The 14,996-nt window shown below is 40.2% G+C and overlaps 1 protein-coding gene across 2 annotated transcripts in view; it reads left to right on the top strand.

Moving 5' to 3' along the window:
• The first annotated feature begins 6,735 nt into the window (after window positions 1-6,735).
• Window positions 6,736-14,996, top strand: part of LOC110508833 (E3 ubiquitin-protein ligase RNF13) — an 80,353-nt gene continuing 72,092 nt past the window's right edge. Inside the window, exon 1 of one of the 2 annotated variants that reach the window (XM_036987041.2) lies at window positions 6,736-7,055. The gene's annotated coding sequence lies outside the window, so the exon portion shown is untranslated. Of the gene's footprint in view, window positions 7,746-14,996 lie in introns of both variants that reach the window. The other variant, XM_036987109.2, reaches the window with a different exon arrangement.

Genomic DNA, 14,996 nt, shown 5'->3' with positions numbered 1-14,996 from the left:
AGTATATCTATTACAGTATACAGTCTATTACAGTATATCTATTACAGTATACAGTATATTACAGTATACAGTCTATTACAGTATATCTATTACAGTATACAGTCTATTACAGTATACAGTCTATTACAGTATATCTATTACAGTATATCTATTACAGTATACAGTCTATTACAGTATATCTATTACAGTATACAGTCTATTACAGTATATCTATTACAGTATACAGTCTATTACAGTATACAGTTTATTACAGTATATCTATTACAGTATACAGTCTATTACAGTATACAGTCTATTACAGTATATCTATTACAGTATACAGTCTATTACAGTATATCTATTACAGTATACAGTCTATTACAGTATATCTATTACAGTATACAGTCTATTACAGTATACAGTCTATTACAGTATATCTATTACAGTATATCTATTACAGTATACAGTCTATTACAGTATATCTATTACAGTATATCTATTACAGTATACAGTCTATTACAGTATATATATTACAGTATACAGTCTATTACAGTATACAGTCTATTACAGTATATCTATTACAGTATATCTACTACAGTATACTGTCTGTTACAGTATATATATTACAGTATACAGTATATTACAGTATACAGTCTATTACAGTATATCTATTACAGTATACAGTCTATTACAGTATACAGTCTATTACAGTATATCTATTACAGTATATCTATTACAGTATACAGTCTATTACAGTATATCTATTACAGTATACAGTCTATTACAGTAAACAGTCTATTACAGTATATCTATTACAGTATATCTATTACAGTATACAGTCTATTACAGTATATCTATTACAGTATACAGTCTATTACAGTATATCTATTACAGTATACAGTCTATTACAGTATACAGTCTATTACAGTATATCTATTACAGTATACAGTCTATTACAGTATACAGTCTATTACAGTATATCTATTACAGTATATCTATTACAGTATACAGTCTATTACAGTATATCTATTACAGTATACAGTCTATTACAGTATATCTATTACAGTATACAGTCTATTACAGTATACAGTCTATTACAGTATATCTATTACAGTATATCTATTACAGTATACAGTCTATTACAGTATATCTATTACAGTATACAGTCTATTACAGTAAACAGTCTATTACAGTATATATATATATATATTACAGTATATCTATTACAGTATACAGTCTATTACAGTATATCTATTACAGTATACAGTCTATTACAGTATAAAGTCTATTACAGTATATATATTACAGTATATCTATTACAGTATACAGTCTATTACAGTATATCTATTACAGTATATCTATTACAGTATACAGTCTATTACAGTATACAGTCTATTACAGTATATATATTACAGTATACAGTCTATTACAGTATACAGTCTATTACAGTATATCTATTACAGTATATCTATTACAGTATACAGTCTATTACAGTATATCTATTACAGTATACAGTCTATTACAGTATACAGTCTATTACAGTATATCTATTACAGTATATATATTACAGTATACAGTCTATTACAGTATATCTATTACAGTATACAGTCTATTACAGTAAACAGTCTATTACAGTATATCTATTACAGTATATCTATTACAGTATACAGTCTATTACAGTATATCTATTACAGTATATCTATTACAGTATACAGTCTATTACAGTATATATATTACAGTATACAGTCTATTACAGTATATCTATTACAGTATACAGTCTATTACAGTAAACAGTCTATTACAGTATATATATATTACAGTATATCTATTACAGTATACAGTCTATTACAGTATATCTATTACAGTATACAGTCTATTACAGTATACAGTCTATTACAGTATATCTATTACAGTATACAGTCTATTACAGTATATCTATTACAGTATACAGTCTATTACAGTAAACAGTCTATTACAGTATATATATATATATTACAGTATATCTATTACAGTATACAGTCTATTACAGTATATATATTACAGTATACAGTCTATTACAGTATACAGTCTATTACAGTATATATATTACAGTATACAGTCTATTACAGTATATCTATTACAGTATATCTATTACAGTATACAGTCTATTACAGTATATCTATTACAGTATATCTATTACAGTATACAGTCTATTACAGTATATATATTACAGTATACAGTCTATTACAGTATACAGTCTATTACAGTATATCTATTACAGTATATCTATTACAGTATACAGTCTATTACAGTATATCTATTACAGTATACAGTCTATTACAGTATACAGTCTATTACAGTATATCTATTACAGTATATATATTACAGTATACAGTCTATTACAGTATATCTATTACAGTATACAGTCTGTTACAGTATATCTATTACAGTATACAGTCTATTACAGTAAACAGTCTATTACAGTATATATATATTACAGTATATCTATTACAGTATACAGTCTATTACAGTATATCTATTACAGTATACAGTCTATTACAGTATACAGTCTATTACAGTATATATATATTACAGTATACAGTCTATTACAGTATACAGTCTATTACAGTATATCTATTACAGTATATCTATTACTGTATACAGTCTATTACAGTATATCTATTACAGTATACAGTATATTACAGTATACAGTCTATTACAGTATACAGTCTATTACAGTATATATATTACAGTATACAGTCTATTACAGTATACAGTCTATTACAGTATATCTATTACAGTATATCTATTACAGCATACAGTCTATTACAGTATACCGTATATCATTCATATTCCATTCACCCAGCTCAATGTAACAACGCTAAGTTTAGGCTAATACACAATGCTCTTATTTTCCTTATATCTCATCATGAGGTTGCTGCAACCTAGCCAATGAATGAAAGTTTACAACGTAAGTGCATAGGTCGAGAGAATGACAGATTGACAGTGACAGATTCAATGCTGCCTTGGACACTCTTGCCTGCATCTAGCTGATATAGGTGCAAACGAGAGTTTCTACGCGACAAATTCAGGTATGTTTATCCCCGTTTGGTTCTGTTTGCTTCTGTTTAAGATTTTTTTTTCAACAGAATTGGCAGAATGGATACACCCCTGATCACACGCAAACACAGTTCACTGTCATAGCAGCCACATACAAACAGCATGATCATTTTGCTCATTGTATAATTCCTTCTCGCAACTACACACTCTCCTCCTCTCACCTTTTCCCTTCGCTGGTGAACTTCAGTGTACAACATATCAGCTGTCTGTGACCAGGTGAACAAAACTTTCCAAGCCAAACCTTCATATTATAACCACTACACACAGTCTACATCGTTGTCACCATATTAGCTAACGTCATAATCAACATACAGTAGCTACTAGAACTAACGCGTTAGTAAACCCACTACAATCATGCAGTACAGTGTATAGTCAGCAAGCAGTTCAGCAGTTACACCGTCGGGCCCCGGTTGCAATAAATTAATACAACCAAAAGCTTGACTTCACTTGGAAGAGTTCCAGTGTTGGAGTTCCAAGCTAGCAGGCTAACATAGCATCCCTCTCTGTTTGAGCCGGGTGTTTGAGTAGGCTAAACTAGCTAGCTGCATTCGCAATTTTTTTTACAATGGATTATCTCTCTCTCCCTCTCTCTCTTGCTTCTCCTTAATTTTTAAAGAAATGAATTTGTTCAAAACTCTTAAATTAGGCCTCCTGAGTGGCGCAGAGGTTTAATGCACTGCATCGCAGTGCTTGAGGCGTCACTACAGACCCGGGTTCAATCCTGGGCTTTGTTGCAGCCGGCCGCAACCAGGAGACCCATGAGGCGGCGCACAATTTGCCCAATGTCGTCCGGGTTAGAGGAGGGTTTGGCCGGCCGGGCGCAATGCATGCAGACACGGTTGCCAGGTGCACAATGTTTCCTCTGACACATTGTTGCGGCTGGCTTCTGGGTTAAGCGGGCATTGTGTCAAGAAGCAGTGCGGCTTGGTTGGGTTGTGTTTCGGAGGATGCATGGCTCTCAATCTTCGCCACTCCGGAGTCCGTACGGGAGTTGCAGCAATGAGACAAGACTCGCTGGAGCGCGATGAGACAAGGACATCCGGCCAGCCAAACCCTCCCCTGAACCCGGACGACACTGGGCCAATTGTGCGTGGGTCTCCTGGCCGCGACCGGCTGCGACAGAGCCCAGAATCTCTAGTAGCACAGCTAGTACTGCGATGCAGTGCCTTAGATCACTGAGACAGAGCCTGGACTCGCACCCAGGATCTCTAGTGGCACAGTGTCTTGCAGTGTCTTAGACCACTGGGCCACTTGGGAGGCATTCACTGTTGATTGTGGCCTGTGGAATGCTGTCCCACTCCCCTTCAATGGCTGTGCGAAGTTGCTGGACATTGGCGGGAACTGGATCAAGCTGTCATACATGTCGATCCAGAGCATCCCACACATGCTCAATGGGTGACATGTCTGGTTAGTATGCAGGCCACTGAATAACTGGAAACATATGTGTACTGTCTTAATAAAGCACAATTTTCCACCATCATTTTGGTTTTTTATGACAATTTAGGATGATGCACACCACCTTAACCCAAGTATGTGGGTTAAGGGGCGGCAGGGTAGCTAGCCTAGTGGTTAGAGCGTTGGACTAGTAACCGGAAGGTTGCAAGTTCAAACCTGAGAGCTGTCGTTCTACCCCTGAACAGGCAGTTAAACCACTGTTCCTAGGCCGTCATTGAAAATAAGAATTTGTTCTTAACTGACTTGCCTGGTTAAATAAATACAAAAATAAAAAATTGCAACATCCTAAATTGTTGATTAAAGCTACTTATAAGGAGGATAATCATTTATGTACTAGCCGGTCCACAGGGGATACAAGTGTATTAATCCAAGATGATAGATAGTGCAGCTCTAGCGCTCACTATCGACTGCCTAGGCTATCTTTCATTGCAGGTGTTTTTGTATCAAAGGCACTGGGTAAAGGTAAATTAATCCACAAATATAATTGTAGATATATGAATGACACCCATCACAGAAACAGTACGTGACTTGCACCAGGAAGTAGGTGGGACTTTCATAAGGTATAGAGCCCCACAGTGGAGATGTCATAATACCCATAAACCTAGCGGTCAAACATGGAAACGGTTCCAATAACTTTTCCACCATTCATTTATCCCATAGGAGATTTTAGAAACCTTTATTTAACTAGGCAAGTCAGTTAAGAACAAATTATTATTTTCAATGACAGTCTAGGAACAGTGGTTTAACTGCCTCGGAAGAGTGGGTTAATTGCCTCGTTCAGGGGCAGAACAAGAGATTTTTACCATGTCAGCTCAGGGATTCGATCTTTCAACCTTCCGGTTACTAGGCCAACGCGCTAACCACTAAGCTACCTGCCACACTTACAATAAGGGCTGTGTGTTGTGTAGGCTTACCCTGGTGTAACGTTCTGCTAACCATGTAAATCTCTCTCGGACAAGGTGACTTTTATCAATATATTTCGGCTCTATTTACTCTCAGGTTGGAAAATGCTAATTAGCATCAAAGTAGACATTATGGAAAACTACAAATCCCTGCAAGCTGCTGCACATCATCTCCAGCTGATACCTTTGCTAACAGGTACTGTGTCAATTTAAAACTTGAACAAGACAGTTAACAATTGTCCATTTAAAGAAACGTAGCCAATTTATTCATTACAACATTTAGCTGACAATAGACAGTTAATCCAGAGATTCTTACCTTTGCCTCAATTCGGTAGTCTGGTCCAGATCATCATGGTATTTGTAGTTCTTTATGATAGCCACATTAGCAGCTAATTAGCATTTCATTTTGAGGGGGTAAATACAGACGAATATATTGATAAAAGTCCCCTTATCCTAGAAAGATTTAGACGGTATTCAAATGCAATTATTTGAAGTGTTTCTAAAATACCCTATGAGAAAAAGGTTTTATGGGTATGACTCTGTGGTACTCTCATTGTTACACAAAACACCAGTGTCAATACAGGAATTATACAACCAAACAAACAACCAATTACAGATTATTCAAAGGCCTTTAAAAAAAACAGGTATTTATTGTTTTTACAGCTTTCTTATTCGAAGAATGTAGAATAATCTAGAACACCTTACAGAAAACAAGGAAGACTGGGTCTTTATTAGTGAATTTACATGTATTAATGACTTTTTCCCCATTATTACAATTACATTAAATACTTTTTTTTTTTTTGTATATTATAGTTAATGAAACCAAGCAGCACATTACCCCATAATAAACAAAAGTATTCAAGACTATTATCAATTATAAATCTATAAATACCTTGCAATAATTTCTTTACACGTAGACAATGCCAAAATGAATGCAAAACTTTTTCTGGATGCTTTTCCCAAAAAATACAGTCAATGGTACTTTTTTGTTGTTTTTCAGCTAATGATTCGCAGGGTTATACTTATGGATAATTCTGAAAGAGACCTCTTTGACCTCTCTTTCAGAAATATCCATAAGTATAACAAGCAGATATTTGTGTGGTATAATAACCAAACCTTCCAAAATATATTATTAACAATGTATTCCAGGCCAGCAAATGCGGGTTCCAAGGCCAGCACTGCCCCGCCATAAACTTCGCTATTATTACCCCACATCTTGCGCTCGAATTCATAGTCAAACTGTCAGCCACTAAATGTAAACCTTTGCATACGTGGTCACACACCCCACACGTACAAATACTATATATTTTAGATAATTTCTTTACTGTAAATACATGATGCATCACGTGGTTATGTTTACCCCAGGAAACAGTTTCGGAAAGGAAAGATTGATTGTCCTTCCGTCCAATCAGCAGCAACAATCTGCTCGGGCGGGGCGGAGTTTGCAGATAGAGGAAGCTGGCTAGTTCGGGATTATTGTTGACGTTCTGTTGTACTGGCATGTTAAAGTAAAGGAATAAAGTTGTTGCGATCATACGTATAGATAGCAATTTATTGTAATGTCTATATTATTCGCATATATATTTTTTAAATCAGAGGAAACTTCGGTCTGATTCAAAGGTAACTTTCCACGATCTAACGTTAGTTATCTAGCTAGCTAACTTGTATTTGTAGCTAGCGCTGATATAGCTAGCTGTTACCAACGTCAAATACGCTGGTGTTTAGACTCGAGTCATGTCATGATGTTGCTATCAAGCTTGGGAGTTGCAAAGCTGGCCTAATAATGGTATTTAGCTTGCTAATAATGGTAGCTTGCTCCATCGGGTATATTTAGAAGACGTGTAATAGCTTGCTAAATAGGTTTGGCACCTCTACAGCCGCCATATATTGTTAGTATCATAAAACCCGATTCACCACTTTTGCAGCTGTGTTTACGTTAGCCGGTGGTCATGACTCTCAGTTCCACAACATTACACATAATAGTCATTGGACGAAGGCGTATTCTGTATGGGGGAGGTTATCCGCGACGCATCGCTTGCGGTACGGTTGTGGAAAACAAAAGGTCATATTGATACACGCCTTTTTTTATAGGATTATGGTTCCCATATGGCCATATTTCCATGCTACAGCTCTTGTTTACAGGAAAACAGACGGGAGACCGAGTGGACTACTTGTGCTAATTAGCTATCTGCGTTTCCAAACACCCAAGTTACTGTATGTGTAAACGGAAGACATATGCCACAAACGTGTTGTCTTGTCAATGAAAAGTACTGTCGGCTGCTGTGTTAAACGCGGTTAAAACAGTGTACAGTAAGTTTGTATTTTGCATTTGTGAAATGTTTGATGTACAGGGATTTATTTTTCTATAACCGTACCGCAATGGAGAATCGATTCACGTTTAGATGGAGTATTTGGCTGTTTTGTCTTTTTAAGGTCCTTGGACTAAGGAGTAACGTTAGGCTCTTTAGTCCAATATTGGGCTATGATTAAGTTAGCTAGCTAGCTAGATAGATGGGAGATTTGCGACAAGAATAATATTAGCTAGGAAGTTAGCGTGGCTAACTGAATAGGTTGTTATCCAAGTAGGCTATGTGGTTAAAGTCGCTATCTGTCATACTGCTGGGTAGTCACATGACATGCGACGACATTGCCACATGACTTTGACATCATCCTTCTTTTGCAACTAATACGATGACTTCTACTTTCAGGCTTAACTTTACAAAGATCATTACATCTGTAGCAAGTATCATACAGCAAATGTCCCCGTACCTTTTGAAAGGGCCTACCTACGTGAAACTTGGAATTGTTTATTTGTGGCTTTATACACCTGTGCCACCTTGAAACATACAGCATGTCATGTTTTAAATGAATATTCAATATTTGGGGAGATATTTTGTGTTATTAGTAGCGCTTGGTGATGCTGTATTGCTATCTGATGTAGTCTAATGCATGTTATTTCCTCTCTGTCCGACACCGGTCATCACTGAGAAGCACAGGGCCCAAGCAGTAGGTCTACTCTTGATAAGCCTTTTATATATATTTTTTGACGACTCACACTGAATTTGAATTCTGCTGCTCTATTGAACGTAACACATTGTTTGAGTCTGGCATCCAAGAAGTCGTTTGTGTGACTTCAGAAGGAGGGGTGTTGTACAAAACAAATTCATCAGCGATTGGATCATCTCTAACAAATCTAACCAATCAGAATTTCAAAGTTGATCACTTCATCATGTAGGCTGGCTCTGGCCCAACTGTTGTTTTCAGGGACCAATCAGAACAGTCAGAATGTGTTTGGCCAGAGCGATGTGGATGGGTAGCCAGGGGTGCAACTTTCACTGCAGACGGGGGGGACGGGGGGGGGTCATGTCCCCCCATATTCTGAAATTGCATTTATCATTGGAATGTGATTTGCATCAATGGGCTTTAGGACCAAGAGGTCGCCTCCGAGCAGTCGGGTATGCTGTTTGTAGTGTTCAGCCGGCTGGATTTAGGACCATGCAAACACCACAGAGCGGGTTGACAGGCTGTGTGAAGGCAAAGCTTTTGGAAGGCTGGCTGGACCAGCACTGGAGAGTTGAGCATAGTTCAGTGTCTGTGTTGCGCTCTTTCACCGAGTTGTAAAAGCAAGCAGAGCAGAAACTGGCTACTCTTTAGCTGACTGATGTAGCTGGCAAGGTAACAGCAGTTTAACTTAACAGAAAAAAAATGATCTAGTGTTTGTTCACAGTGCTGAGCTAGTATTGTAACTGACATGTAACATTAGCTAATGTTTCTTTCCCTCTTGACTGAGGTGAATGAATTAGCTACACTAGCTAGTAGCTACCATAGCCAGGCCATCTCTTCACAAGTTGATGTACCATTAGAGAGAGGGAGAGAGCTGACCATAACAGAACATGGCCAAGATGTTCAAATGTTCATAAATGACCAGCATGGTCAAATAATAATAATCACAGGCAGAACAGTTGAAACTGGAACAGCAGCACGGCCAGGTGGACTGGGGACAGCAAGGAGTCATCATGTCAGGTAGTCCTGAAGGCATGGTCCTAGGGCTCAGGTCCGAGAGAGAGAAAGAAAGAGAGAATTAGAGAGAGCATACTTAAATTCACACAGGACACCGAATAGGACAGGAGAAGTAGTCCAGATATAACAAACTGACCCTAGCCCCCTGACACAAACTACTGCAACATAAATACTGGAGGCTGAGACAGGAGGGGTCAGGAGACACTGGCCCCATCCGAGGACACCCCCGGACAGGGCCAAACAGGAAGGATATAACCCCACCCACTTTGCCAAAGCACAGCCCCCACACCACTAGAGGGATATCTTCAACCACCAACTTACCATCCTGAGACAAGGCCGAGTATAGCCCACAAAGATCTCCGCCACGGCACAACCCAAGGGGGGGCGCCAACCCAGACAGGAAGATCACAACAATGACTCAACCCACTCAAGTGATGCACCCCTCCTAGTGACGGTATGAAAGAGCCCTAGTAAGCCAGTGACTCAGCCCCTGTAATAGGGTTAGAGGCAGAGAATCCCAGTGGAAAGAGGGGAACCGGCCAGGCAGAGACAGCAAGGGCGGTTCGTTGCTCCAAAGCCTTTCCGTTCACCTTCCCACTCCTGGGCCAGACTACACTCAATCATATGACCCACTGAAGAGATGAGTCTTCAGTAAAGACTTAAAGGTTGAGACTGAGTTTGCGTCTCTCACATGGGTAGGCAGACCATTCCATAAACATGGAGCTCTATAGGAGAAAGCCCTGCCTCCAGCTGTTTGCTTAGAAATTCTAGGGACAATTAGGAGGCCTGCGACTTGTGACACAGCAATAAAACGACTCCCACCCGCTACCGCATGGTCCCAACAATTTTGCGCCCTATATGCACAAAAGTACATTTAAATCAAATCAAATTTTATTTGTCACATACACATGGTTAGCAGATGTTAATGCGAGTGTAGCGAAATGCTTGTGCTTCTAGTTCCGACAATGCAGTAATAACCAACAAGTAATCTAACTAACAATTCCAAAACCACTGTCTAATACACAGTGTAAGGGGATAAAGAATATGTACATAAGGATATATGAATGAGTGATGGTACAGAGCAGCATAGGCAAGATACAGTAGATGATATCGAGTACAGTATATACATATGAGATGAGTATGTAAACAAAGTGGCATAGTTAAAGTGGCTAGTGATACATGTATTACATAAGGATGCAGTCGATGATATAGAGTACAGTATATACGTATGCATGTGAGATGAATAATGTAGGGTAAGTAACATTATATAAGGTAGCATTGTTTAAAGTGGCTAGTGATATATTTACATCATTTCCTATCAATTCCCATTATTAAAGTGGCTGGAGTTGAGTCAGTGTCATTGTCAGTGTGTTGGCAGCAGCCACTCAATGTTAGTGGTGGCTGTTTAACAGTCTGATGGCCTTGAGATAGAAGCTGTTTTTCAGTCTCTCGGTCCCAGCTTTGATGCACCTGTACTGACCTCGCCTTCTGGATGATAGCGGGGTGAACAGGCAGTGGCTCGGGTGGTTGATGTCCTTGATGATCTTTATGGCCTTCCTGTAACATCGGGTGGAGTAGGTGTCCTGGAGGGCAGGTAGTTTGCCCCCGGTGATGCGTTGTGCAGACCTCACTACCCTCTGGAGAGCCTTACGGTTGAGGGCGGAGCAGTTGCCGTACCAGGCGGTGATACAGCCCGACAGGATGCGCTCGATTGTGCATCTGTAGAAGTTTGTGAGTGCTTTTGGTGACAAGCCGAATTTCTTCAGCCTCCTGAGGTTGAAGAGGCGCTGCTGCGCCTTCTTCACGATGCTGTCTGTGTGAGTGGACCAATTCAGTTTGTCTGTGATGTGTATGCCGAGGAACTTAAAACTTGCTACCCTCTCCACTACTGTTCCATCGATGTGGATATGGGGGTGTTCCCTCTGCTGTTTCCTGAAGTCCACAATCATCTCCTTAGTTTTGTTGACGTTGAGTGTGAGGTTATTTTCCTGACACCACACTCCGAGGGCCCTCACCTCCTCCCTGTAGGCCGTCTCGTCGTTGTTGGTATTCAAGCCTACCACTGTTGTGTCGTCCGCAAACTTGATGATTGAGTTGGAGGCGTGCGTGGCCACACAGTCGTGGGTGAACAGGGAGTACAGGAGAGGGCTCAGAACGCACCCTTGTGGGGCCCCAGTGTTGAGGATCAGCGGGGAGGAGATGTTGTTGCCTACCCTCACCACCTGGGGGCGGCCCGTCAGGAAGTCCAGTACCCAGTTGCACAGGGCGGGGTCGAGACCCAGGGTCTCGAGCTTGATGACGAGCTTGGAGGGCACTATGGTGTTGAATGCCGAGCTGTAGTCGATGAACAGCATTCTCACATAGGTATTCCTCTTGTCCAGATGGGTTAGGGCAGTGTGGTTGAGATTGCATCGTCTGTGGACCTATTTGGGCGGTAAGCAAATTGGAGTGGGTCTAGGGTGTCAGGTAGGGTGGAGGTGATATGGTCCTTGACTAGTCTCTCAAAGCACTTCATGATGACGGATGTGAGTGCTACGGGGCGGTAGCCGTTTAGCTCAGTTACCTTAGCTTTCTTGGGAACAGGAACAATGGTGGCCCTCTTGAAGCATGTGGGAACAGCAGACTGGTATAGGGATTGATTGAATATGTCCGTAAACACACCGGCCAGCTGGTCTGCGCATGCTCTGAGGGCGCGGCTGGGGATGCCGTCTGGGCCTGCAGCCTTGCGAGGGTTAACATGACCAGAGATTCTCACATGGCCCTTAAATTGTATTATTAATCTATATCAGCCACTATGCTAGATGTAGATTGAAGAGAGCAGAGCTGGAGAGACTTACTTTCTCTCAAACCATTTTTTTTATAGCTTACCTTTTTTTTTTTTTTTGGGAGTGGGAAGATTTTCAGACTGAGAAATATGGGTGATCAATATTTAGGCTTATTTCTAAGCAATGTAGTAAACTACTTAGGAAGTACATTTCCTTGGAAAGATAGCTGCCCAGTACTTCTCCACACAGGTTATATCCTACTCTATTTAAATGAGACCACACATGAACCTGGTTTCTCAGGTATGGCTACTGAACTTGAAACAGCAAGAATGATGACAGACTGGTCTTCCCTGCATTAGAATGACGCATTTCCTGAACAAATTCAGTGATATCCGCCAACCAGACGTGTCGACCTCTCATTAAGCGATGGTCTTGTATTGCTAAAGAATTCAGATGGTTAGTGATTCATTAAACACTTGCTATGTTTTGCATAGACCTATAGGATATAGCCTACCTTTTTTAGGAGGACGATTTGCAGGCAGAGACAAATAAATCGGTAACCAATACTTATTGAAATTGAAAATGTGCAACGCTTGCGCACCATTGTAACCTTTTTTCTTTTCAATGAATACATTTGAGTGCACTTTGACTCACGTTGGTTGAACGCCCTCCACTTCTTTCCATTTATCAATCGCCTATTTATTTACAGACATTGTAGTAAACTACAGGCTAATAATATTTAAGTTAACTGGCACGTGATTCTCCGACCATGTATACAGCCTAGTCTATTTCGATGAGACCACACATACTTTGGACACTTGAACACTCACATCCAACTAGGAGAGGAAGGCTACTGATGTTGAAGCAGTGAATTCTGGGCGTGTGAATAAATATGTGCTTTTAATACAATAGCTAGGCTAACGCGTACAAAGCAGAAAGAGGCCCGTTTCCAAATCATCTGTGGGACAACAAAAAATATTTTAATCTGACTGTTCGCAGCACGAACAATGCCGACCACACTGCAGTGATCTCTGTCGGGACTCACAGGCATCACAAGGGAATGCAGCCCTCTAGTGTATAGTCAGTACACAACACTACTCATCATGTCTTAGCAGGATCAGATGGTGACAGTGGTCCCAACAAGGTCAGACAGCCAGGGAAGACCAGTCTACAGAGCTCAGCTGAATTTTGCAGTATATTAACAATATCAGTGAATGACACAGTTCCATCTTGAATTGATGGGTAGACCTACAGTAGCTACAGGACAGAAGCTTAAAGCTACAGTCTGGGATCTGGGAATAACAGTCATTTCAATTATTGAACCATTGATTCTTTTCTTGGATAATATAATGTACACCAAAGTAATTCTTCGTCATGCCTGATCTTATGAGGATCAGATGGTGACAGGGGTCTCAGCAGGGTCAGGTAACCAGGGAAGACCAGTCTGTGACGGTGACAGGGGTCTCAGCAGGGTCAGGTAACCAGGGAAGACCAGTCTGTGATGGTGACACGGGTCTCAGCAGGGTCAGGTAACCAGGGAAGACCAGTCTGTGACGGTGACAGGGGTCTCAGCAGGGTCAGGTAACCAGGGAAGATCGGTCTGTGATGATGATAGGGGTCTCAGCAGGGTCAGGCAGCCGAGGAAGACCGGTCTGACGGAGCTGAGGTAAATCTGTGAAGATGCAACACTTTTTATTCTCTCTGTGCAGCAAACACTGGACAAGCAAGAAGCTTCAAAGATGTAAACTATGTTTTAAGGCTGTCTGACAAACCTCTAAAGTTGATTTCCAAACTGTATCAAGGGTTGATAGATGCTTTTCCCGGTGACACAAAACAAAAATGTGAGGAAGACCTGGTAGAAGCTATTGATGATGAATGGATACAGATCTGTTAGAATGCCCAGTCATGTTGTTATAATATTAGACATAAATGACTGCAGGTTAAAACCATCCATAGAACGTTCTATATGCCAGTGAAACTGAATATCAAGCACTGAGAAATGTCATTGCTCTGCTGGAGGTGTAAAACACAATAGGGACATATTTGCATATGTCATGGTCTTGTGAAGGCTGGCAGAATTCTGGCAAAGAGTATGTTCTTTTATCTCACCATATCTACAGGTTCTCCCTTCTCCCTGTTTTTGTTTTGCTTGGAAATGTTGATACTGGAGACTGTTATCAGAAGAAACTGAGTAACCTAGCGTTTTATAGTGGCTAAGAAATGCACATTCATTGGAAGATTGGTTATCCTCCCGCAATGTCAAGTTATGTATTGCTAGCTTGAGTTTATTACTATATTAAGGGTATATGGGGGAAGGCCTGGATGCCTTATATGGAATACAGTACGGTTAAAGGAGTATTGAAAACATGCCCTCGTCAGGGGAGATACCTATTTAGGCAAAGCTTCGCTGCTGGGCTCAGTCCTGTGGGTTGTCACTCTGGCCTTGGCCTAACACCCCCAAAACCAATAAATGAATGTTTCACTAAGGTCTTAAAGCTGACTGGGGTGTGTTGTGTAGAGGTCGACCGATTTAGGATTTTTCAACGCCGATACCGATTATTGGAGGACCAAAAAAAAGCCGATACTGATTAATCAGCCATTTTTTTTAATACGAGCCTTAGGTCATTAATATGGTAAAATCCGGAAACTATCATTTCGAAAACAAAACGTTTATTCTTTCAGTGAAATACGGAACCGTTCCGTATTTTATCTAACGGGGGGCATCCATCAGTCTAAATGTTGCTCTTATATTGCACAACCTTCAATGTTATGTCAT

The sequence above is a fragment of the Oncorhynchus mykiss genome, chromosome 1, assembly GCF_057628025.1.
Source record: "Oncorhynchus mykiss isolate SJ-2025 chromosome 1, ASM5762802v1, whole genome shotgun sequence".
Lineage (NCBI taxonomy): Eukaryota > Metazoa > Chordata > Actinopteri > Salmoniformes > Salmonidae > Oncorhynchus > Oncorhynchus mykiss.
This window is presented reverse-complemented; position numbering and strand designations above follow the sequence as displayed.